The following is a 25,292-nucleotide window of genomic DNA, read 5'->3' as shown; positions in this document are numbered from 1 at the left end:
ACAGTCAATGTCAGTCTGTTTATATTGAACTGTTTTTATCCCAAAGCTTAACTGAGGCTGCAGAGGCTCATTTTGTGTTGAGACGTACATCAGACAATCAATCATCAGACAATGAGACAATCGTACAATCAAATAAATATCTACAGAAGTGAGCTGCAGATAGATGGAGCCATACTTGTCCCTCAGCTTTACATCGGTCTGTGGACAGTAAACAGGCGTCTTTTGGATGTGGATCAGCACCATGGACAGAGACAGTGCAGCACCAGAGCACAGACATGGTTTGACTCTGATGGTTTCACTAAAGACACTGTTTTAATCACACGAGTGAAACCACAAGAACAAAGTGGTTGGATCTCCAAACACAGCTGATATTTTGGTTCATGTATGTGCAGCAGAAAAAGAGCAGAGTAAACAGCTAAAGACAGAGTTAGAACTGAGCAGGCTGATGTGTGTAGAGTTGTGTGTTCAACTTGCTGCAACATTCACATTTCTACATTCAAGACTCATAAAAACTATTTGCTAAAAGTACAAAGTAAAGGAAAAGTGATGGGAAATAATGTCACACAGCTGTTTAACAAAACACCTCTTTCTTCAGATGCTCTGTTTGAAATAAATGAGACAGGAAACACTGAGAGTGTCTGAGGTTTTCTAGAAAGCAGTAAACTGACAGATGACAAACAGTAATGCTGAGGTTGACTCAGTCTGTTGCTCCTCTCCTTCCTGCTCTCATCCTCACTGCTGCCGTCTGAATGTGACAGGTGGACTTTGAACTTTTCTTCTCCCCTTAAGGAGCTTAAATGCAGTAACAGAGGAGACATGATGGTGGGTGTAACACAGAACTTCACTTTAATTTGATCTCCAAGTGGTTTTCATTCAAAATATGTTATTTCACTGAGAAGGAATTTTTCTTCCACAACAACAGATGTGAGGCTGTTGATGGATTTTGTGTTTCATGAGTTTGTTGAGTTTGTTTCTCATCACGCAGCTTTATAATATATTATAACATCATATTATGGATGTTTTGCACCTTATTGTAATTCAAAGGCAAGACACACAAGATCCATAAAGTTTCATCCAAAATAAAAATACTACCTTCTTCAACTAATACTGTACGTCAGCTTTCAGGGAGTCTGAAGACGCCAACCACCAACAGTGTGAGCTGCACACTGAATGTGATATTTCAGTGTTCTTTGAATTAAACATTGTGATTTTTGAAGTCCTCATATTAAAATGTGAAGTTGAAGGACCTGGAAAAGTAAAACACAAAAGTATAATACAAACCCATTCAAATAGGATTTTCCATTGTGGTGGTTGTAGACACATCAAGTCATGATATGAATGGTCACTAACACTCAAACTCAAAGTCAAAGTCAACTTTATTGTCAAAACCATATGTACAGGTCATACACAGGTTTTGAAATTGCAGTGCTCCCTAGGCCCACAGTGTTACAGTAAAGTAGTAAGATAAATAATTAAAGACAGTATAAACATAAACAATATAAACACACAGTTCCATCAACAATACACAACAGTATAAACAGTATAAACATATCTCAGTAGTTGAGAAGAAAAGACCTAGTTGAGAGGAGAGAGACAAAACTCTGTGTAATTTTTTTGCTCAAATTATGTAATTTAAACAGTAACAGGGTTATATAGCAGCAGCTGGAGGTAAGTGCCGGCGCAAGCCAACTCACTGATAACTACAATCAATATTCCTACAACTTTTTCCCAGTTAAGCAGGAAAAGTTTGGTTTGCATTATCAGTAACATAACACAGCTCTGATATGGCTGTAATTGATCAGTAAACAGTGACATAAGGCTGATATCCCAAAGTACAAACAAGAGCACAGAAGTGAGACTAAACTCCAAACTGTAGAGACTGAGGGAGAAGCTGCAAAAGTCCTGAGAGCTGAAAACAGAGAGACGTTTTAGAACAGAGCTTTCTCTCTAATCTTCACCATAGATACACAAGTTTAGCTACTGAAGACACAGCTAAGGAGAGGAGAATGTTAAGAGTTGGCAGTGGCCGGCTGTGTTACCAAGCTGGGCCACAGCAGCAGTGCAGCCATCCCCTACTACCCTGGAACATTGTGTTCCCAGAATGCAGGTTTACTTGTGGTTCCTAAAGTCTCCAATAGAGAGAATGGGAGGCAGAGCCCTCAGATATCAGGCTCCTCTACTGTGGAACCATCTACTAGTTTGGGTCTTGGAGGCAGACGCCCTCTCCATGTTTAAGAGGAGGCTTCAAACTTTCCCTTTTGATGAACCTTATAGTCAGAGCTGAGTAAGGCTTTCCTGAATGAGCCACTAGTTATGCTGCTATAGGTCTACACTGCTGGAAGACTTCCCATGATGCACTGATTTCCTCTCTCCTCCTCTCCCTCTCCATCTGTACACATTCATATCCCATTAATCTATGTTACTAACTTGGCTTCTACAGGACATGGACTGTGGATTTTATGCTCCATCATTTAGGAGGATCCAAAGCAACAACCGCAAATGATTTCAATTTACATAAAAGCATGTGAATGTTTTTGAACATTTGAAGTTTAAAAGACAAACAGTCCTGTCCAGTCCAACTGTTTCTGCTCCTGTTTGATTTCTGAACTTGTCTCTGGCTGTGTGTCCACTTACTGCAGCCTGTGACATCAGGCTGTAGAATGATGATACATCAAAGGCATCAAAGGACAAACTCTCTCTCTCTCTCTCTCTCTCTCTCACACACACACACATTGTTGTCTTAAAAAAAGCCTGAAAGCCTAACACTAACCAAAACATAACCCATACTAATGATATTCATTCTTCTCTCTCTGACTACAGTTTGTGTTAAGGTGTACACCCAGGCCGAGTTGAATTTTGGAGTTTATTCCCTGGTGTTCAGGATCTGGTTTTAACTCTGCCCCTGGAGTTCACGACGCATTTTATCGCGGCATGAGCAGCAGAAGGAACGTCGTCACAAGGCTGGTAAGAGCATGATTTTTATCAGAAAGTACTTTAAATGCGTGATATTTTGTCATTGTTCTCACTTTATCTACTTACATAGTACCGCTAATGACTGCGAACTGATGTTGAACGTAACCCCATTGCTTTTACTCCATTATTTAGAGCAAGTAGCTCCCGCAGCATTAGTTAGCTAACTGTCCTTAGCTGCCATTGTGGAGCTGTTAGCTTTCACTCAAACGTTAATGTCGGCCATACTGTCTGTGGCGTGTGATGTGTCTGTATGACGGTAATGACAAACTGTTTGATAAGCTTCACAAATTAATGACGACGCGCATCTTCAAGGTAATTAATACTGTTTTGGAAATAACCATCCAACAATGCAACCGCATGTCGGTGTTTTAAGTATAATTTCCGGCTCAACGGCGCAGACGCAGCTGAAAAGTCAGTTTTGGCTAGCATGCTAACAGTTGAGCTTATAAACTGTAGCCTTGCTGTTTCGAACAGCGGTGAGAAACGTGTATTTTAACAGTGTGTAGTTGGGATAAACTTTAACTTGAACATGTTATTCTCAGACATGACATTTTCTTCCTTTATGTCAAACCAACATGTTGATCAAAGTACAACATGGAGGGAAGAAGAAGTACATTAAACTGGAAGAGGCTTGCTTCTCAGATTTTCTCAGTGCAGGTAAGTCAGATGTTTAGTATTAAATTAATAAAGATAGTAAACATTTTGTAACGTGGAGTTGTTATGGTATAGTCAACAGGGAGCAGAGGTGGATGAGGATGTTTCAAAGATCTGTGTTTTTCATCTACAGTGATGATGGTAGGACATTTAAAAATTCATATTTTGCTGCACTTATATTTTGAGAGATTTGTATCTTGACACAGACAAAAATATGTGATTGTGAGAAGTGGATGATAAGAATTCCAAAGTACAGTATTTAATCAGTTCATATTAAGCTGTATGTGTTGTCTGCATTTCAGACCTCCCATCTACTGAAGCATCTATGAACCTGGCTGATCGTTCAGACCTGACAGAATATGTGACCCTCACTACTTGTGGTAAGCAGAGTTATAGGTAATGGTAATGTTTTGTCTTGAGACAGGAAATATCCAGCCAGGTCTGTGATATAGTTTTAATGTGCTGGACTTTAGATTTTATTTGCCTTATACTTGTGTGTGTGTGATCTTCAGATCTAAGTGTCCTGCAGCAAAGGTGTGAAGGCTCCTCCTCTCCAAGTCTGACAGATACACTGTCAGTCTCAAGCACTTTAAGCAGAGACACAGTTTTATTGTTTCACTTTTCCCATCTTTGAAAGACCCATACTCCAACAAGGGATATGTACGTTTAACTCCTTTGTTTGCATATAAGCAACATACAGTATTTGTTCTTGAGACAGCTTTTTTTCTTTCAGGAACATTTCTATGATATTCAAAGCAACAAAGGCCCTAACCCTTTCTTCAGTGGCGCATGAAGACTGTGCAACGGAAATCCAAAAGCACCTCTTCATCCCAGAGTAGAGTGGAGCTAAAAGGAGGTCCCACATCATCCAGAACATATGATGATCAGCCAATCAGAGATGAATGCATGGAAGCCATATCTCTCCTTCACCACACAACTGATCCTGACTTAGTTTTCCAGAAGATGAGAGAAACCTTCTACTACCGTCAGCAGATTCTTCATGACCCACAGTGGTCAGCTGATGTATTACATGTTTCCACGTTTCATGGATGTCATGGGACTGGTTAGTATTAAATATATATTTTAAGTAAAAATACTGGTTTATTTTAAACATTTGAAAATGTTGTTTTTCTCTCTTTATTTAGATTTTGCAAGACTTCTCACTGATGTTTGGAGCAGAGGTTGCTTCAAGGTTCCTTGAAAAATGGAACAGCAGTTTTAAAGATAAAGTTATCAAGGAGGCAGGAACCTGAAAGAGACGTCTCTCTTAAAACAACAACTGAAAGCTGCCCTGAATGAAGGATCTGACACTGCTGATGAAGCAGGTACAGTTATCATCAGAATAGTAATGCAGTTATGTGAGTCGTCCAACAGTCATCAGTTTACTGTGTTTTTATTGTCCCCAGAGTGGGACAGCAACATGGCTTCTCTTCTGATGCTGCTTCATCTTCTCGCTCCACAACCAGCTGGAAGAAAGCGTCCCACAAAGATCAGCGTCGGAGAGACAACGGATCATCTGGTAAAATTTCAGAAGGTTTGTCTTCCAAATACTGTAGATGTTGCTGAGTTTTAGAAACACATTTTTGTAAACATGTTTCTCTTGTTTCAGTCATCCCAAAGCCTTGAGGATCATCTCCTGACCACTGAAGGAACCCATCAGCCATATCTTCTTTCCACAGAAACTTCAAAGACCCAGGTTTTCACCTTTTATATTGTCTTGGACAAAAAGCTTCTGTCATGTCAGTCATGTACATCCTTTGGTGCTTTTGATGAGCTGTTCAAGTCACATTTTGTTTTCGGTGTGAAGTATGATGACGCTCTCTCCAGCCTGTACACATTTTTGCAAACAGCTCTGTACAATATTGATACAACTGAAGAATCTCCCAGAGTAAAAGAGCTCAGAGCAAAGCTGTTAAACAAACCATAAGTAGCTTATTTAGCCAAAATGTTGAGATGTTTCCTCTGTAATTCATCCTTTGGTTCAGTGTTGCTTTTGTTCAGGAACCTCAAATGAATTCATGCCATGTATCCAGGTAAAAGTCTTTCTAGTTATTGTGGATTCAGGAGACATCTCATTAAGATACACAGCTCCATTGATAACACAAGTGTGTCTAACCAGATCCCTTTCGACAACGACACAGAGACAGTAAACAATTCTCAGTCTGTAACTGATGAAATACTTCATCTCATTTCCAAAATACTGAAGCAGCTCCTTCAGGTTCTACTCACAACAAAGACATGTGTGCTTCAGTTATAGCCAAGCTTTTGGGGAGTGGTGAACCAAATACTGTAGTTCTTTATACAACTGAAAATTTAGAGGAATCTGTCAAGCAGGTTATCAAGCAGCTATCACTGGGAATGCCTGTCCTTAAAAACAGTTGAGTCTGGTCCAGTTAAAATGTGTTCAGTTGAAACACTGGATTTTTCTGAAGATATAACAGCATCTCTTCACCTTGATTGTGAAGCCATCGTCTGTGTCACACAGTGGGTGAAATGCTGTGGAGCTGAGTATCGTGTTGGACTCTTTGTGTGCACTGGTACTGATGAAAACATGCCACTGTTCAGCAAAATAACATCAACCATTTTGCACAAAGTGTTTTTTGTTTTGATTGAGCATGAAACTTGTTTCCATGATCACTTCCATGCTTTCCAAGTGAGTGACACTACACAGAGTGAACTGATTCTAGAAAGGGAGAGATTAAGATATTTCAAATGGTTTGATGCTCAGATGGTTGTGATTCACTGTTATGTTGTATCAGACAGTTGCAAGACAGTTGCATAATCTGATTTCTAATCTGAATTGAATGAGTTCTCTTACTGTTTTATACTTGAACTGTAAAGTGAGTAGTAGTCTACCTCAAGTTACACAATGCACCACAGAGAAATGTGTCAGTTTTTTATACATTTGCAGACATTTTATTATGCAGTAATGTGTTGTTTACAGTATTTTGTCCAACTTCACAAATGTTTTTCATTGGTATTATTTGCTGCCTGTGTGCTGTTAAATTTTACAGTTTTAAGACAGCAATTAATTCAAAGTGTCATGTATTGAATTTTTAAATGTATTTGCACAAATAACAGCAAAAAAAAAAAAACAGGATGGTGTTTGGTGGTCATTTTCCCATAAAACTAAATAATATAATGAATAAATTTGAACTCTAACACGTGTAAATAAAAGACATTTTAAGTGTGAGGTGTCAACACTGGAGAAGAGTTTATATCAAAATTAACTAAATTTTAGAGTCACACTCAGTGAGGGATGAGTATTTTAACATCAGGAGGAGTTCAAGTTAACTCTGTTTCAGAGTTAAAAATTCAACTCCAGGAACAGAGTTATTTTAACTCTGCCACAGAGTCTATTCGATGGTCACACATGTTCACTCAGACTGAGTTGATTTTAACTCGCACAGTTTATTCCAGAGGCTAAAATTTGCTGTGTGTGCAGTATTTCCAGCTGTACACATGAACTTCTACAAAAATAAACACTTCTGTAGTGATGAAGAAAAGTGTCCATGTAACATTTAGGGCTTGACCATGGTTCCTGGCCCCTAAACAGAGGAGGAGCAGAGAAAATGTGGGCCAATAGGAGCTGTTTTAGGGTACTGAGTAAAGTTGATCATTTTGAATGTGATTTCCAGAAATGTCATCTCTATATTGTTTCCAAACCTCTTTGCACTCACCCCACCAGGGATGGCAGCTGAGATGTTCAGATAAACAGAAGTGAACCATGAAGCACGTGCTGGGTTAAACATCATCACTGGCTGACAGATGAAGTCCAGGGTAAGAAAGCTGAGAGCAGAAGAGGAACACATTCACAATGTGTGATATTAAAGAGAGTCAACAATGAAATGTGCTCTTCACCTGAGCTTCTTTCCACTAACTGACTCTAGAAGGTGCCAAAGCTCCTGAAGTGCTGATTTGGAAATGTTTCATATTATCTCAGGAATAATATGATGGAAACTTGAAATGATTGTGATGATTGTTTACTGTATAAGTCCATGTAAGAGCTCCTTATTTGTTATTATTTACTAGAGGAAGTCAGGCTGCTTCCTGAACAGAGACAACTATTCACAAATGTACTCAGTGGTTTCACTGTGTTAAGTAATAACTAAGATTTCATGTTTAACTCCAGTGCCAGCCAATGGAGACAGGCCAATACGGAGTGAATACAATACTGAATACATATGAAAAACTGCAGGATCTGTGCACTCTTTTTGGACTTTTGTTAAACTCTATATAGCGCCTTTTGGACTCTTGAAGACTTTTGGTTTTTGTTAAGATTCAAGATTCAAGAGTCTTTATTGTCATGCGAGCATAACAAAATTTTTTCAGAGAATCTCGGCTTAAAGGCACACATATAAATAACACAAATACTTAAAAAAGAACACTTATAAAAATATAAACACAAAGTAAGTAAAGTAGTAAAGTAATAAAGTAATAAAGTGCAGCTTAGTGCAGTCCAGTGTATGGAAGCTGTCAGTGTTGATTGTCTTCTGTGTGGTTGTCACCAGGGATGTGTGTGTGTGTGTGTGTGTGTGTGTGTGTGCGTGTGCCTGTCTATCTGCCTGGGTGTGAGTGTGTGTGTGAGAGAAGGTGGATGTATGTGGCTGGAGGGGGGAGGGTGCCTGTATGAGGGTTCTGTAGGGGGGTTGAGTGTTTCACTGCGGGGGGGGCTATTGTTTTAACAGCTCTGGGGAAGAAGCTGTCCCTGAGTCTATTTGTGCTCATTTTAATGTTCCTGTACCACTTTCCTGATGGAAGCGGTACAAACAGTGAGTTGCCTGGGTGGGTGGGATCGGTCGCAATGCGTCTGGCCCTTTTCTGGACTCGGGCAGTGTACACTGAGTCCAGATCTGGTAGACGACAGCCTACAATCCCCTGTGCTGTCCTCACCACCCGGGCTAAGTCCTTCTGATGTGGCTCGTTCAGGCTGGATGTATGAACCTCGTCAAGGGCCAGTTGAAGCTGGGTTCAGGTCCGGCTGAGTCCCCACACCTTAATCTTATCTCTCTTAGGTTTTCGTCTTCTCGAAAATTCTAAGTGTTCAAATCTTCTTCAGAGATAAATGCACAGAGTCAATCAGGTGCCGGATATCAGAGAGGTTGAGTCTAGAAAAGCTTTATTCTACAAACACATAGACTACAAGCATGAGGAGTCCTGCAGGAGCTTCTGAATTTCCCCAAGTGTACATCAGCTTTTATACGGCAGGCTGCACCTGTTTTGAAGGGCATGGCTGAGCGTATGTTGACGTTTGGGCATGTCCAATTCCATTTTCATTGATCATGGTCAGCCAGTTTTTATTGGAGTCAGGAGTTACCACATCTACTTTTGCCTCTTCAAATATCCTCCAGGGCGGATTTTAACAGGTGTCCTCTCCACTCCACACTGAAGCCACCTGCTAACCCGGCCCTGACCCTGAGTCGTTATCTAATGGTGTCAGGGAGTTTCCTTGTTCATTTTTTAAAAAATTATCTCATCTCAGTTTTACTCCTGCAACCCTCAATAATAGTCCCTTCAAGGTTCAGTAGTGCTCGACAAAGAGTGATACACAAAACAGCAGGTGTCGGACCTGGCAGGGAGAGATACACAGACAGCTGGTGTCTGACCTGGTAAACATCCTGCAGAAATCCCCGTATATCCCCATATTGCAGTGCACACACAGTGAAACAAAGTATAGATAGGTAAAGCATAGACAAGTTTGCAACAAACAACTTAAGACCCTGTCACCACATTTCCCCCCTTTCGCGATGGATTACATTGCGAAACAGGTGCGATTTCAGGCATTGGTTCCTACCACATGTAAGGCATAATCCTCCGTCAGGACCTGTTTCTCGCACGGATCCAATGTTCCGTTATCCCAAGCAGCATATTTACAGCAGGTTAAGCATACCTTAAGACAGTGTATTGACTTATATATGAGGTTTCAATCATAAGACTAATTCTAAGTAATTAGGTTAGCACACAAAAATTTCTAAGTACATGAAGTTGTTGATTTATTACCTTAATATGCACTTCAGTACGATCATTAGTAGTCATCACACAGCGTAATATGGGTGAAAGTCACACAGTGAATGGTTACATAAGTATGTGTTTCAGCGTGAGTCCATAGATGAAAACAGCATTGATTAATTGAGCAACTGTCCATCTTGGGAAGCGAATCAAAAAACATAAATCAAAAAACATGTAGGCTCCCCAGCCGGGGGCCTGCCTTCAAAGGGGTTTCATGCACATTTACCCCTGGTGTTGCCCCCATGAAGCACTGGGACCTCCCAGGCGGATATAGTAGGGGGAATCCATCTCCGCCATGGCTTCATAATAGAAGCGGGTGGCTTTAGCAGTTTTCAGGCCGTGTCGAACCACTTGCAGGAGGATCTGTTGCTCCGGTGGAAGGACGTCACGGAGATGGGTGTACTGCGCTCTAGACAGACGACTCACCTCCTCGAACGTAAGGAATCGAGGAGCTTCCAGAAACACGGGAAAGGGTAGTTGTGGGGTCGAGAGGACTCGTGGGTCGTTGGTGACATCCGGTACGTAAGCACTGCCTGAGGCCCCGTCAGGAGCCCTTGACGTGGAGGGTCTCGGCGGAGACTGGGCCAATGGTGGTGGGGTGTTGTCCTGCCATGGCTCTGGATTCTCAACGGGCTGCTGCCAGGATTGGTAGGCCCATAGCGGCGGGAGGTGTGGAGGGTGCGGAACTTGGTTCGGGCTCAGTAGGAGTGTTCTCAGCATCGAAGGACGAATCAGGGGGCTCACAATCGGCTGGTCCTCCTCATCTTTTAGGCCAGGCATATTAGCATAGTTGGGCCATCGTCCTGGGTTAGGGTCAGACATGTTTGCCTACTTGGACGAGACAGACGGCATTACTCATCAAGCCCATGGGTCTGTTTAGTGTCATATCGCTTACGCCCCACTACCTTTCCTGCCCTCATTAAGAACATTACATCGTCATGTAACTCATATGCCTCTTGGCATTGTTGGGAGCGTTGCACAATAGCAGCTCTGCCTTTGGTGAAAATACTTCTATGTGTGGAGAACAGGATGTCTGAGTTCAGGCATATAGTTATCACTACTATCTCCCCTCGAGTTCGCAATGGTGTGCAAAAAACTGTATTAATTATATCATAGGAATAGTGCACTGGTATCTGACATGTGTGTAGAACCAGACCATTTTGCAGTGAGTAACTCTGTCTAGTCCATGGATGTAGTCTTGCCTGTATACATTCTACCCGAAGCTGTATGGGCTGGTGCAAGAGTGGGTAATATGCTGAGTCTACTGAAACTCCAGTAATGCGATCATATGTATTTGATGAGTTGAAAGCAATTGGTCCGAATGGTAATTTGTCTAGAATGTTTTGGAGAGTCTGGTTATGTGGCCTCTGGTCTCTCTGTTTTTTCCTCCCTCGCCTATACCGATACTTTTTCTGTGGTTGCTCATTCATTATTGATTCAGCCACTGATAGAACATGTTATTTTCCCGTCCTAGCATTTTCCATTTATATGTTTTGGGCGAGATTTCTCTCGGAGTCCGATGCGCATATCGTTTATTAACTAATTTGATTATTCTATTGGCCGAGTTTTTCGTCATGATTTTGTTTGTCTTAGTCTCCATGCACCAGCTTTCCGCACATGTCATAACTATTTTAGCTACACCTCTAGCTTTGCACTTTTCGCTGATCGGAAAAAGAGTTAGGTTTCCATGGTCCGGCTCTACTGTCAAAATTTGGATGTGTGTATTCAAATTTTCATATTTGATGGTTATGTTTGTGCTGTTCATTAGACCTTTGGTTATGGCAGCTATCACCCCTGCTGCTAATGCACACTCAACAACTTGTTCTGTGCCAGCATGTGGGTGCTGCATGTCTGAATCCAAAATTTTGTTGAGAAATATCCAGATTATCATTAGTATTATTGCTGCCCCTGCTTTTAACTTCATGTTTTTAGTCTGGGATTTTTTCCCAACTTTTTGTTTCCCAATTAAAATACATGCTTGGGTCAGCCTCGGGCGCAAGGGCATGAGGGGCTGGCCCTTCTTCAGGGTCTGAGGTTGGAGTTTCATGTCTTGTCTCATCTAGTTCACTTTCTGATGTGTGACTTTGTCTAGCAGCCAATGAACCGCTGCTTAGTGTCTCTTCACTATCCCTTCGCCTTCGTTCAATCAGTCTTTGTGATCGCCTATGTGCTGGCGGTGAAGCTATGTCTTCTCCTCGGCTATCTGTCCGTGGCCGGTCGTCTGCCTGCGGGGCGGCGTCGTCGCCCCCTGCCGGTCCGGGCTGTGATCTCACAGTCTCACTTGGATCTCTTGCTTTGCAGCAGTGATTAAGGTGAAACCAAACGGTCTTACCTTGCACTTTCAGGGCAGTAGGAGTGGCAAGAGTAACCTTAAATGGGCCTTCGCGTCTGGGTTGGTCCCACTTTCTTTTGAACACCTTGACGTATACCCAGTCACCTGGCGTCACCTTTTGCAGCTGGGGCTGGATCTCTGCTTCACGATCCGCTGCTGCTGCTTTTGTCTGTTGAAACACAACTTTATGTATTTGAGTTAAATGCTGCAAATACGCATTCAGTTCTCTTTCACATTGTTCTAGTGGTGGCCCCTGATAGGGTCCTCTAAGATATGGCACAGGCATAGGTCTTCCAGTCAACATCTCATGAGGTGTTAGATGTGTTAGTCGGTTAGTTTGTGATCTCATAGACATCAAAGCAAGCGGCAAAGCATCCACCCAGTTAAGTTTATAACCACTGTCTGCTCTTATTTTTGCCAGTTTAGCTTTAAGCGTTCCATTAGCTCGTTCTACCACACCTTGCGACTGTGGATGATAAACACATCCAAACTTCTGTTTGATCCCTAGCATTTTCAACGCTATTCTCATTATGCTTGCTACAAATGCAGGACCATTATCTGAACTGATAGTGTCAGGAAAACCAAATCTCGGGAAAACTTCTCTACACAGGAACTTAGCTGCGGAATTTGCATCTGGACCTTTGGTGGGAACAGCTTCCACCCACCTACTGAATCGATCAATTACCACAAGAACGTATCTGTAGCCTCTTATACGCTCTGTCATGTCAATATGGTCCATCATCAGGTGTCTAAAAGGACCATCAGGTGGCGGTATATGAGCTATGGGTGCTGAAAAAGCTTTCCTCACATTGTGCTGTGCACACACTATACAGTCATTTAAAGTTTTGTCCACTGTGGCTGCTAAAAATGGTGACCACCAAACAGCTCTAAGCCGTCTCAAGATCTCCCCCCTTGCGCAATGGTCTTGACCATGCGCATTAAGGATAGCTGTTTGGAGTAATGACACTGGTAGTACGAAATGCCCATGTGGACCACGCCATAAGTCTTTATTTGGCCCTTCTTGTGTACATTTAATAGCTCCTCTTTTCAGCCAGACATTGTATTCGTAAATACTAGCTTGGCGTTGTGCCTCAATCAATGAAGCTAAAGTTGTGAGAGGTTCACAGTCTTCAGCTACTAGTAAAGGGCCTTGACATGCTTCAGTGGCTGCGCGTTTTGCAGCTTCATCAGCTTTGTTGTTTCCCATGGCAATCAGAGAGTCGGTTTTCTGATGTGCTGGGCATTTAATGATGGCTATAGCGGATGGAAGGTGAATAGCATGTAACAATTCTGAGATGGCGGCACCGTGGGTAACTGGCGTGCCGTCTGCTCTGTTAAAACCTCGTTGTTGCCAGACTTTACCATTTATGTGACAAACACCATATGCATATGCTGAGTCAGTATAGACATTTAGACGCTTGCCTGTAGCTAGTTTGCAAGCCGCTGTTAGCGCTTTGATTTCTGCTAGCTGTGCAGAACACGGTTGAGGAATTTTTTGTGTTCGTACTTCGGTGAACGTGTCGTCAGGCTTTAACTGTATTACAGCATATCCTGCATGATTTCCTGTAGCATCCCTGAAGCATGAGCCATCAACAAAGTATGTACAATCTGCAGGTATAGGTTGATTGTACATGTCATCTCTTGGTTTCATGAAAATGTCTGTCTCGTGAACACAATCATGTGGTGTACCCTCTTCAGGTAAAACCATGCGTGTCGCAGGATTTACTGAATTGCAACGTTGTATGGTTAATTCTGGCGCGGAGAGGATTACCTCATAGCCAGTTTTCCTTGCCTGTGTAAGAACAAAGCGAGGACTAGTGAGCAATGCATGCAATTGATGGGACGTGTACAATGTTACTGGATGACCCATCGTAATAGAGGATGCTTTTTGAAATGCAAAGACAGCTGCAGCCAGGCCTTGGTAGCAGGGTGGTAACCCTGCTTCAATATTGTCCAGTTTGGTGCTGTAATATGCTAATGGTTGTTTACCTACCGGTGCGTCTTGCATTAGTACTGCACACGCGTAGCCCGATCTTTCTGAAACATACAAATAGAATGGTTTACTGTAGTCAGGATTCCCAAGTGCAGGAGCAGTCTGCAAATCGTGTTTAAGTGCTCGGAAACTTTGTTCAGCTTCATCAGTCCACTGTATTGTGGCTGTACTGTCTGTTTGTCCAACTGCACGAATCAGGGCTCTTAGAGGTGCGGCTTTAATGGCATAGTCACAGATCCAAGCTCTGCTGTATCCAGCCATGCCCAGAAAAGTCAGCATTTGTCCCACTGTTTGTGGTTTTGGTATGTTGGCAATCGCTTTTATGTGAGAGGAGGCAATTTTCCTTTGATTTCCACAGAGTTTCCGCCCCAGGTATTCTACCTCTTCTTGGCAGAATTGAAGTTTGTCTCTGCTCACTTTATGTCCCCCCTTAGCTAATGCTGTCAGCACTGCGATTGAATCTTTTTCACATTGAATTTTAGTAGGACTGGCGAGCAAAATATCATCCATATATTGGATGATAGTACTCTTGACATTTAGGTGATGCAAATCTTGAGCCAGCACTCTGTTGAAAATGGTCGGGCTTTCCACACAGCCTTGTGGCAAACGGGTGTATGTATACTGTTGGTTTTGGTATGTGAATGCAAACAAGTGTTGCGAGTCAGGGTGTAAGGGTACACTGAAAAACGCTGAGCACAAATCTATAGCAGTATACCACTTAGTGTCTGGTGGGATGTTTGATAATAGGGTGTGTGGATCTGGGACTATGGGAGTTTCCGCGTCGACTACAGAGTTGACAACTCGCAGGTCATGCACCAATCGATAATCGGTAGAGTGTGGCTTTTGGATTGGATAAATTGGAGTGTTGCAGGGGCTCCTTGTTTTGATTAATACCCCTGCAGCCAGCAAACCCTCAATTGTGGGCTTGATCCCTTCCATTGCCTGTTGTTTCAGCGGATACTGTGTTTTGTATGGTAAGACGGCATTGGGTTTAAGTCTGACCCGAACGGGTTGTGCAGATTTCACTAACCCCACATCAGTCTTATGTTGTGACCATACTTGTGAGGGCACCTGTTTTAGCAGACGTTCATGTTCTACTGTGAGTGGTAGTTGTTTTGGGGTATCTGCGATGGTTAAAACTTTCTCTGCCTGTCCCTCATCGCATGCGTTATGTGAGATCCTGATGTATTGTCCGTCTGCAGAAATGTGAATGTATTTGTTTTTAGTTTGTCGCCACTCGGGGCTTTGTAGTGTAGATTTCACCATCGGGCCCAAGTCATGGGATTCATAACCTTTGGCTATTAACAACGTAATGTGAGGAGCGGATCTTGGGACCGAGAACCAGGGTTGCAGCTGGGATGGGAGTCGTACCGCGGCTGCCACTCCTTGTGGGCCGATGTATATATCTTGAGATTTTAGGTAATAGGTCTTGTTGTTTATCAGATCTTGCCAGCACTCGTCATAGTCTATGTGTTCTTGTTGTGCGTCATAATGAAGTGTACAGTGTAGTGGAAGTCGTGGCTCTTCTGCTTTCTCAAACTGGCTCTGTGCCCATGATTTCCACTGTGTCCATTCATAGTTTAAATGTGATTTCGGTTGTAATTGTATCCAGTATACAGCTGCTTTTTCTGCTGTCACATCAGGCTGTGTCACGGCAGATAGCATCATGACGTCCGGAGAAGCTGAAGAATCAGGCGGTATATCCAGCCACACTCCATCTGGTGTACACATAACGTTTGCTCTTAGTGTGCATAGAATGTCTCTTCCCAGTAGATTGATTGGAGTTTGGTCAGAGTAGAGAAGTGGTGCCACGATAGTCTTTCCTGCTATCTTCATAGGGACCGGTTGTGTGAGGGGAATGACCTGAGTCTTCCCAGAGAAACCTACAGTCTTTATTGATGAGCCGGAGAGGGGAAGATGGGAGTCAGTACTTTTTATTGATGAATACGTGGCTCCAGTATCTACCATAAAATCGTGGTCTTGCCCTTGTATTGTGACAGTGATCGTTGGCTCATCATGTGGTTGTAACGAAATGGCTGGTGCCATTACTTTCCCCTCAGGCTTCTCTGGGCCTCCCTAGTGCCAATATCTTGCTGGTCCAGTCCACGGGTTGTCTGGACAATCTCTTCGTTGATGTCCTCGCTGACCACATCCCCAACACATAATTCTATCATCTGGAGGGCCAGCATTCAGATGGGGCATGGATTGAGAAAGATCTCTCTGTTGCAGAGGACGTCCGCCTCCCTGTGGACGACGTAATGAGCCTCTTCTGGGACCACTTTGTCCTCTGAAGCGGTTGGCATACGGTTCATGTGATCCCACATGTACATGGACCATAGGTGGCAGTGACGCTGGCGTAGCTTCTGTTGGAGTGACTGGTTGCGAGACAGATGTCTGATATTGCTGCGGTTGCTGAGGTGGCTGCAATGGTTGGATAACTGGAAGTTGAGGAGTTTCTAGCATTACCGGTCGAGGCTGAGGAGGTTGTTCTATGGTGATTACTGGGGCCTGAGTCTTGGCTTTCTCTTTCTTCTGTTTGGTATTCAACTCAGTCAATTGCAGCTGCGTCAACTTATTTGATATAAGTCTTTGTGCTTCTTCTTCTTTTTGCTTTTCTTTTCGCACAGTTTCAACATGGTGTATGAGGTGCTCTGCAAACAGAGACCAATCCATTTTCATCAGTCCAACCACATTCTCTAGTCTTTTCTGCACTTCTTCTGGCATAGCTTTCTTCACCATTACTTTGAACAGGCTTTCAGTGGTGCTGTTCGCATTCCATGCACTGCCCGTCTCTTCACGCCATTTTCGCTGAAAGGCATGCAGAAATTTTGCTGGGCATTCTCCTGCCTTTAAGATTTCTCCTTCCAGTTTAGAGGGATCCATTTTCTCCGGATAATGTTTCCGCAGTTCTGCCCATACATTGTTACGATGTGCGTTGAAACCAACATGATCGGTGGTATTTCCTTTTGTCAGCAGGGCCAATCCGGCGCCAAGGAGGATTTCTTCGGTACTGTGTTTTCCAATGATGTGCATAAGTAATGCTTTGATGTCTCCCAGAGCCAATGTCTGTCCAGCAGTGCTTTCTTCTAATGCTGTGATCCATTTATTTGCCCCTTCCGTTAGGTCAGGCAGTCTGCCTGCAAGGCCCGTCATGTCACAAAATGACCATGGCACATACTGTCGTTGTCCGTTAGACTTTACCATTATTGGCATCATTAGACCAGATTCGATGTCTGAGTCATTGTGCTCCTGATCAGTGTCGCTTTCATCAGTATCCAGATATTCTTTATGGAGCGTCTCTCTCTCCAAGTCATCTATTCTCTTATTCAGCCCCACTTCCTGTGGCCGGAACTCTTTACCACTGCGGAGTACGCTTCGCCGTTCTTTGGTTAGCTTCTGTGGTTTCTTCTTTTGTTTTCTTTTGGCTGGTTGTTCTTCTTCGATCTGATGGCCCAGTCTATGAAGAGTGCCTTCTATGGTGGCCAGCTGATGTCGCAGTTGAGTCATGCAATTGTCACTGGCTGAGTTCATAGTTCCTGTCAGCTGCATGGTTACCACTCGTGGGTCAGGCTCCATCGTAGATCTCCTCAGTTGGTCCACCAGCCTTTCAGCTCGTTCCTCGATCTCTTTGGTTTCTTTTTCTACTCGGCTTAAGTGCTCCTCCATCGTCTCTTTTTGTCGTTCCAGAGTTTCTTTCCCTGTTGCTCCTTTTGGAGTGTTCAGTGACTTAAGTCTGCGTTGCACATCTTGGTCCACAGAGATATTCTTTTTCATCATGGTTGCCGCTTGATGCTCCTCCATTTTTTGTTTTTCCTCCAGTTCAATTTGTTCCAGTTGGCGCATCAGTTCCTCTTCTCTTTGCCTTGCTTGTTCACTGGTATCTTCGATCATTACAAAATCTTTTCTGTCGTCTTGCATCGTTTGAGTTTGGCTGGTGGTGTGCTGCTTTAAGCGGAGTTGTCTCCAACTGTCCCCACGCGAACTGCTTGCTTCGTTCCATGCACTGTCAGGCACGCTGCACATTCTGCCCTCTTCTTCTCCACCTGGTGGTTGAGTTTCTATCTGCATGGTGAATTTTCCTGTTAATTCTCCTTTGATTTCTCCTTGAAGCTGATCTCTTGCTTGCATCAGGGGGTACTGTCCTGTTGGTGATGTCATATTGGAGGCATAAGGGGGAGGCTTCTCAGGCCACTGGGGGGCGGTAGGCTGGCTGAGTTGCTCCTCCTTCTTCTCTGGTTGTGGTGTGGGTGTGGCTTCTGTTTTCTCTTTTGCAGGGGCCGGCTTTTCTTCTACCACAGGCAGTTGAGTCACATTCAACACCTGTCTACGCCCCTCTTGTCTGAACCATCTTAACACTTCTCTTTCCCTAGCTCTCTTACCTAGTCTGCTGTTGCTAATGTCCGTGCCTTTATGGTGTTTGATGTTGGCTTCCACTTCATCACAACAGGCTGCCATGAAGGTTCCCTCCTTAGGCCATCGTAGCCGTCCGGTGGTGCGCTTATGCCACTTTTTCATGCAGAGTCTAATCTGCTTTTCATGATCTGGCTGCTGTCTTATCACCAACTCCAATGGCGTCGACACGCCAACTCCCTTCGTCACTTTTGTGCCCATGTATGCTTGTCTTGCTTCCCTCGGTGCAGATCGGGGCACCTCTGGTTCGTGTTCCTCTGTGGTTTTTATCAGAACAATGATTTTGTCAGCGGTTATTCCTGGCTTTAATTTCCTATTTTGTCTGTAATCAAACCTTACGTCCTCCTCTCCTTCTTCATCTGGCTCTTTAACCAGCCAGCCAAATTTTCCTGTCTCCCACTGCACTCTCCTGGGAACCACTGAAACACAGAGTCTTGGATTCTCTGATCTCCTGTTTAATCCCACTAGGGAAGCATTTTCCGGAATCCCTAAGAGTGGCTTTAATGGTACAGTTGCTACTGCCCTTGGGTTGTTACAAAGTTGTTCCAGTAGAGGCGCCAATGAGTAAGGGGTCCAAAGCCTGTGCAGTGCTTGTAACCAATCAACAGCTGGAAATTCTCTTGTCACTGCAGACAGATTAGTAAACTTTGTGATGTTCCACAGTTTCAGGCTGATCAATGAGTCATCTTGGTATAACTCTGTTTCATTCTTATCTCTATAAGTTCGCTCCAGCCAAAAATGGGTTCTGATCCCTTGTGTCTCTGGATCTCCTTCTTGTATAAAATGTGTTAGAGACACTATTTCGTCTTCACCACTGCTTTCATCTCCCATCCAGTTTATTTTTTATTTCAACTTTTTGAGAATTTATTTATCAACTTTTACTTATGCTTTATATAGTATAATAACTATTTATATACTTATACTTTAGATAGTATGATAATTATTTATCACACATATATTATTACTTTATTTTATTATATCTTATTTTATATTATCATTAGCACGTACTATTTCAGCTGACTTTTAACTTTTAATCATCATCAATCATTCTCCACATCACTCCTCCAAAAAAGCAAAAATGTTATCAGTATTATTTTCCCCCCAAAAAAATTGTGTGTGTAGTGGTGCACAGCTCATGCAATTTCTCAGTAATATTTACATTATTTACACTATCCGCGCTCTCTCTCCTTTCCAGCGCTTCTCTTTTTACAACTACCACACTCAAAACAGACAATACACAAACTGATTACATATAACTTATATACACTTTATTTACACGGCTACTAGTGAATGTGCGTTCTCGCTACACTCACCAGTATAACCTTATTTGTACACTATAAACAACTGGCCAGTATTGCCCTCTGGCAATATCACGTCAACGCGGACGCTTGCTTGCAAGCGATCACCTCCCCGGGGTGACCCTTCCTGTTTTTCACTACAACAGGGTAGCGCGCACATCACTCTTTTACCCGTACAGACCTCCCACCTGTATTTTAGGTTAGTTGGGAGCGGTAACCATAAAAGGTGTGTCTCTCTCTCAGGTAATTCCACCCGTGCAGACCTCTCAACGTCTAGAGCGGTATCCGCAGAGATTGTTAGAGCATCCCTACCCGTGCAGACCTCTTTACATTAAGAGCGGTATCCATAGGGAGCTTCAGAACGTCTCTACCCGTGCAGGCCTCTATACATTAAGAGCGGTATCCATGGAAGACTAAATACCCTCACACTCAATCCAGGCAAAATCTCTTATTTTGACCTGGTGGTGCGGCTCATACCCCGCTTAAACAACTCTCTCTCTTTTCGCCAGAGCAGAAAATCATCATCACAGGCGCTATAAATTATCACCTTAGTCAAACCTAACAACCCCTTTTCCCTTCAGGGCTGCTGGCCGATATAAATCTCTGTTCTCTCCTTTTTTCTCTTTTTTTCCTTTTACTAAAGCCAAGCAACAAGCACCTTTTTTTTTCTCCTTCTCTCCCTCGCACACACTCTGAGCGAGCCCCTCCCTTCTCTGCTCCGTCTCGCTCAGCTCTCACACAACACTACACAGGATCTACTCTCTCCCTCACAGCCAACCAAATTATTCCTCCTAGAAATACCAAGCATACAAGTAGCCAGATTGCAATGACAACATTAAGCAGCAGTCTCTCCATTCATACGCAGTTATTCATTCACACTTATCCGCTCCGTGGTAGCTTTGTCAAACATTAAACATGCATTAAGACAGACAACATATATCTGTACTCAACCTGTCCGATCTCCGTGTACTGTTATCTTACTTCAATCTGTAAGACAACCAGCTTTTAGATTATTTCCAAATTTCATCTAAGCAAATTTACTAGGTTCTTGTACACTTAAATTGTACATTTATGTTTGGGTTTATGCCAGGTTTTTTAGGGGTGAGTCACAGAGGCTTTTTACCTTACCCGGGCGAGATTCCAACACTGCATCCAGACACACATAAATTATGCAGATAAAAGGCTCTGCTTACCTTAATTTTGGTGCACCGTGGTCTGGAATACGAGTGTGGATCTGCTCCCGGTCAGGTCTCGATGACTGATGCCCCTCCTGGCTGGCTCGCCAATTTGATGTGGCTCGTTCAGGCTGGATGTATGAACCTCGTCAAGGGCCAGTTGAAGCTGGGTTCAGGTCCGGCTGAGTCCCCACACCTTAATCTTATCTCTCTTAGGTTTTCGTCTTCTCGAAAATTCTAAGTGTTCAAATCTTCTTCAGAGATAAATGCACAGAGTCAATCAGGTGCCGGATATCAGAGAGGTTGAGTCTAGAAAAGCTTTATTCTACAAACACATAGACTACAAGCATGAGGAGTCCTGCAGGAGCTTCTGAATTTCCCCAAGTGTACATCAGCTTTTATACGGCAGGCTGCACCTGTTTTGAAGGGCATGGCTGAGCGTATGTTGACGTTTGGGCATGTCCAATTCCATTTTCATTGATCATGGTCAGCCAGTTTTTATTGGAGTCAGGAGTTACCACATCTACTTTTGCCTCTTCAAATATCCTCCAGGGCGGATTTTAACAGGTGTCCTCTCCACTCCACACTGAAGCCACCTGCTAACCCGGCCCTGACCCTGAGTCGTTATCTAATGGTGTCAGGGAGTTTCCTTGTTCATTTTTTAAAAAATTATCTCATCTCAGTTTTACTCCTGCAACCCTCAATAATAGTCCCTTCAAGGTTCAGTAGTGCTCGACAAAGAGTGATACACAAAACAGCAGGTGTCGGACCTGGCAGGGAGAGATACACAGACAGCTGGTGTCTGACCTGGTAAACATCCTGCAGAAATCCCCGTATATCCCCATATTGCAGTGCACACACAGTGAAACAAAGTATAGATAGGTAAAGCATAGACAAGTTTGCAACAAACAACTTAAGACCCTGTCACCACACTTCCTGTCCTGTGCAGCTGCCATACTACACTGTCACACTGAGACACAGGATGCTTTCGATCGGGGCCCTGTAAAAGTTTGTGAGCAGCTGAGAAGACAGTCCAGTCCGCTTCAACTTCCTGAGAAAGAAGAGCCGTTGTTGGGCCTTTTTCACCAGGTGTGAAGTGTTCACAGACCAGGAGAGGTCAGAGGAAATGTGGATGACCAGGAACTTTATGCTGTCCACACGCTCCACCGCCTCCCCATGTATGCAGAGAGGAGCGTGTTCAGTCTTCCTGGACCTCCTGTAGTCCACTATGACCTCCTTGGTCTTGCTGATGTTCAGGATGAGGTTATTCCTGTTAGACCACTGTGTCAGGTTCTGGACCTCTTCTCTATAGTGGGTCTCATCATTGTTGGATATGAGACCCACCACGGTGATGTCGTCCACAGGGATCTAACCCACGACCCTCTGATCTCCAAAGCCGCACTTAACGTACTGCGCTGCGCCCCCAAATTTTGATAAAGAATGTAGATATACTGATTTATGCCTCTGCCTATGTCACTGCTCACAAACAACTATACAATACCTGCTTAAATACGGTCAAAGATGGCTGTCTGATTCGGAGCTGGAGGGCTCAGGCTCACGCTCAGCCAACGTTGGCTCTGGGAATCAGGCCAGTCCACTAGCTCGTGCTGCTACCAAATGAGTACTCTGCCATCATTGGGGGTAATAGAGCCACCTGATTGGTTGGCAAATCAGAAAATGTAAACTGTGTAACTGAGAAGCAGCTGTGAGCGAGGTTACCAGTCCACTGTACATGATGACAATAAAAAAATAAATAACACTACTGAATGAACTTATTTCTTCTGATGTGCATTTTCACTTAGCACTTATCAAACACACATTCACAGATGACTACATGAATACACGACAACACACAAACATGACTTTATGTGTGTACAGGTCTAGTGGTTTTTTTTGTATTCTTTGACAGAGGCACAGGTACTGACATAGGTCTTAGATGCTAAGAGAGAGAGAGGTTAGGGCGAGGGAATGCATTATGCCAGAGAGTGTCCTCACAAAGATATAAGTACCAGTATGTGTGTGTGTGTTTGTCCTTTGATGCCTTTGATGTATCAGCATTCTACAGCCTGATGTCACAGGCTGCAGTAAGTGGACACACAGCCAGAGACAAGTTCAGAAGTCAAACAGGAGCAGAAACAGTTGGACTGGACAGGACTTGCTCATGATTTAGGAAGAAAGAAGCACTCAGATATTTCTGCACAATTATTGACAAGGAAGGGAGGAGCTACTGCTGTTACAAGGACAAGAGGAAACTACAGGAAAGTCCAGATCAGCTCCAAGGTTTTCAGTAAGTCAGTACATGTTAGTTCATTTATATGTTTTGTTCAGATGATTTGTTTGTTAACTTGATGTGATATTTAAGCACACAAGATCACGATGTTCAGCCCAAAAGTGTTTGGGCACACACACAAAAAGTAGCTGTTTTAAATATTTCCATCTTACCTGGAAAAAGGAGAACAGGGTAGAGCCTGGTTAGTACTTGGATGAGAGACCGCCTGGGAATACCAGGTGCTGTAAGCCTTTTATCTCCATCTTGATTCAGAATAATCAAAAACTATCATCCCTAAACTAGTGTGGTTCATTCACATGTCTTACTCAATGTTGGACAGGAATGGACTTATAAGTAATCAGACGCAGTAAAATCCTTTATCAGATGATGGATAGTCAGAAAATTCCTGTTAGGTGGATAAGGTCATTTTTGATTGCTTCTTGTGCTTGGATTTGTGGAGAAATCCAGATGATTATTGTCCCTATTAAACATTGGATTTGTTAGTGGCGTTTTAGCATGTATAAAGAGACTTGTTATATGGGTTGGTGTTGCTTACAGCCATACCACCCTGGGCACGCCCGATCTCGTCTGATCTCGGAAGGTAAGTAGAGTAGGGCCTGGTTAGAAATTGGATGGGACACCGCCTGGGAATACTAGGTGCTGTAAGCCTTTATCTCCATTTTTGATTCAGAATAATTTGTATAGCGCCAGAGAAAAGTACACAGCAGACAGATGGGCGGAGTTGCTAAGTGGCGGCCATTGATAAGCTGGTTTACAAACGGGACACCGCGACAAGTGACGGTTGTACCAAGAGCTTGGGCCTCATCGCTTCTCGGCCTTTTGGCTAAGATCAAGTGTAATATCTGTTCTTATCAGTTTAACCCTTTCATGCATGAATTATGAACACCTCAGTTGTGATTTTTTTCCAGTGTTTTTATCCCTCTTTAGGCATGAAATAAAAATAATTCAGTTTTGTTTATGAACCTTTTTGTCGTGGAGTTACAAACATGTCCGTTCTGTGTGAAAACTATCTTATGAAAACATTTTTAATGATACTAATCTGATGTTTTCTCACAACATTGTGTGCGCGGTGTACAAATGTTCTGTCTCCCCTCTGATTTGATATCGTCCTCTCACATAATAATGTTCTGCTCATCTCTACTTCCCATCCATCTTGTATGGCAATTGGCAAAGCATCCAACGTACAAGACACTGCGTGCAGACACACTTATTTTTCATGTGCATGAAGCATCATGGCATCTGTTGGCATTTTTTGCTTTGGTGCACAAGCATCCACTGTGTTGGCTGATATGAAACTATAACAGTAAAGCCCATGCATACACAAGAGAACAGCTTTTGAATACAGTAGCTGACCACTGTAGTGACCGCTATGCATGAAAGGGTTAATATCTGATATGTCCCCTGTATGGGGATAACGTATTAAAACCACTCACTCCACACATCGACCTGGCGTTGCAGTGCCACTGGGAACGGTGCGCCTTTCTTTTGCTTTGTCGAAAATCAAGCGCTGACACAAATGTTTACTTAGGAGTTAAACTTTCACAGTGGCTGAAGGAAAATGCGCCAAAGTTGCTCTAAGTTCTTTTCTCCCAAAACATTTCTAAGCGTTTAACTCTTCTTTTTAAAAGAAAAAAACCAGTCAAAGTCAAATGCTGGAGACCAGAGAAGTTGAGTCCATAGAGCTTTATTCTTCAATACAGAATTCAAAAGCCAGAGTTTCCTCTGCAGAACAAAGTCATTTTCACCATCTGTACATGATTTTTTATATTGTAAATTGTAGGTGTGTTTCAGAGCAAAGGTGTCTGATCATGCCCTCTATGTTGATAATGTTCAAGGACAGGTCTGGGTAGAACTGGGTCTGTCCCTTTCTATATCCCTTCGTTGGTAACACTTTAGAATAACGATCATTTATAAGACATTCATAAGCTATTAGTAGATATTAGTAGTTAACTAATCATTAACAAAACACATATACATTTGTAAATGATTAATAAATCATTTATTACTTATGTTACAAGACATTTATAAACTATTAGTAGATATTGAACTAATCATGAATAAACCATTTATATACATTTGTAAATTATTATAAAACCATTTATATCTAAAGTTGTGCAACATTTATATATGATTTAGACATTATTAAAAATATTGTGTC

The 25,292-nt window shown here is 42.9% G+C and overlaps 2 pseudogenes; both read left to right on the top strand.

Moving 5' to 3' along the window:
* The first annotated feature begins 23,663 nt into the window (after window positions 1-23,663).
* Window positions 23,664-23,782, top strand: LOC121192544 (annotated as a pseudogene).
* Window positions 23,783-23,937: 155 nt separating this feature from the next.
* LOC121192522 lies at window positions 23,938-24,102 on the top strand (annotated as a pseudogene).
* The last annotated feature ends 1,190 nt before the right edge of the window (window positions 24,103-25,292 follow it).

The sequence above is a fragment of the Toxotes jaculatrix genome, chromosome 13, assembly GCF_017976425.1.
Source record: "Toxotes jaculatrix isolate fToxJac2 chromosome 13, fToxJac2.pri, whole genome shotgun sequence".
Lineage (NCBI taxonomy): Eukaryota > Metazoa > Chordata > Actinopteri > Toxotidae > Toxotes > Toxotes jaculatrix.
The sequence above is the reverse complement of the archived record's forward strand: the minus strand, read 5'-3'. Positions and strand labels throughout refer to the sequence as shown.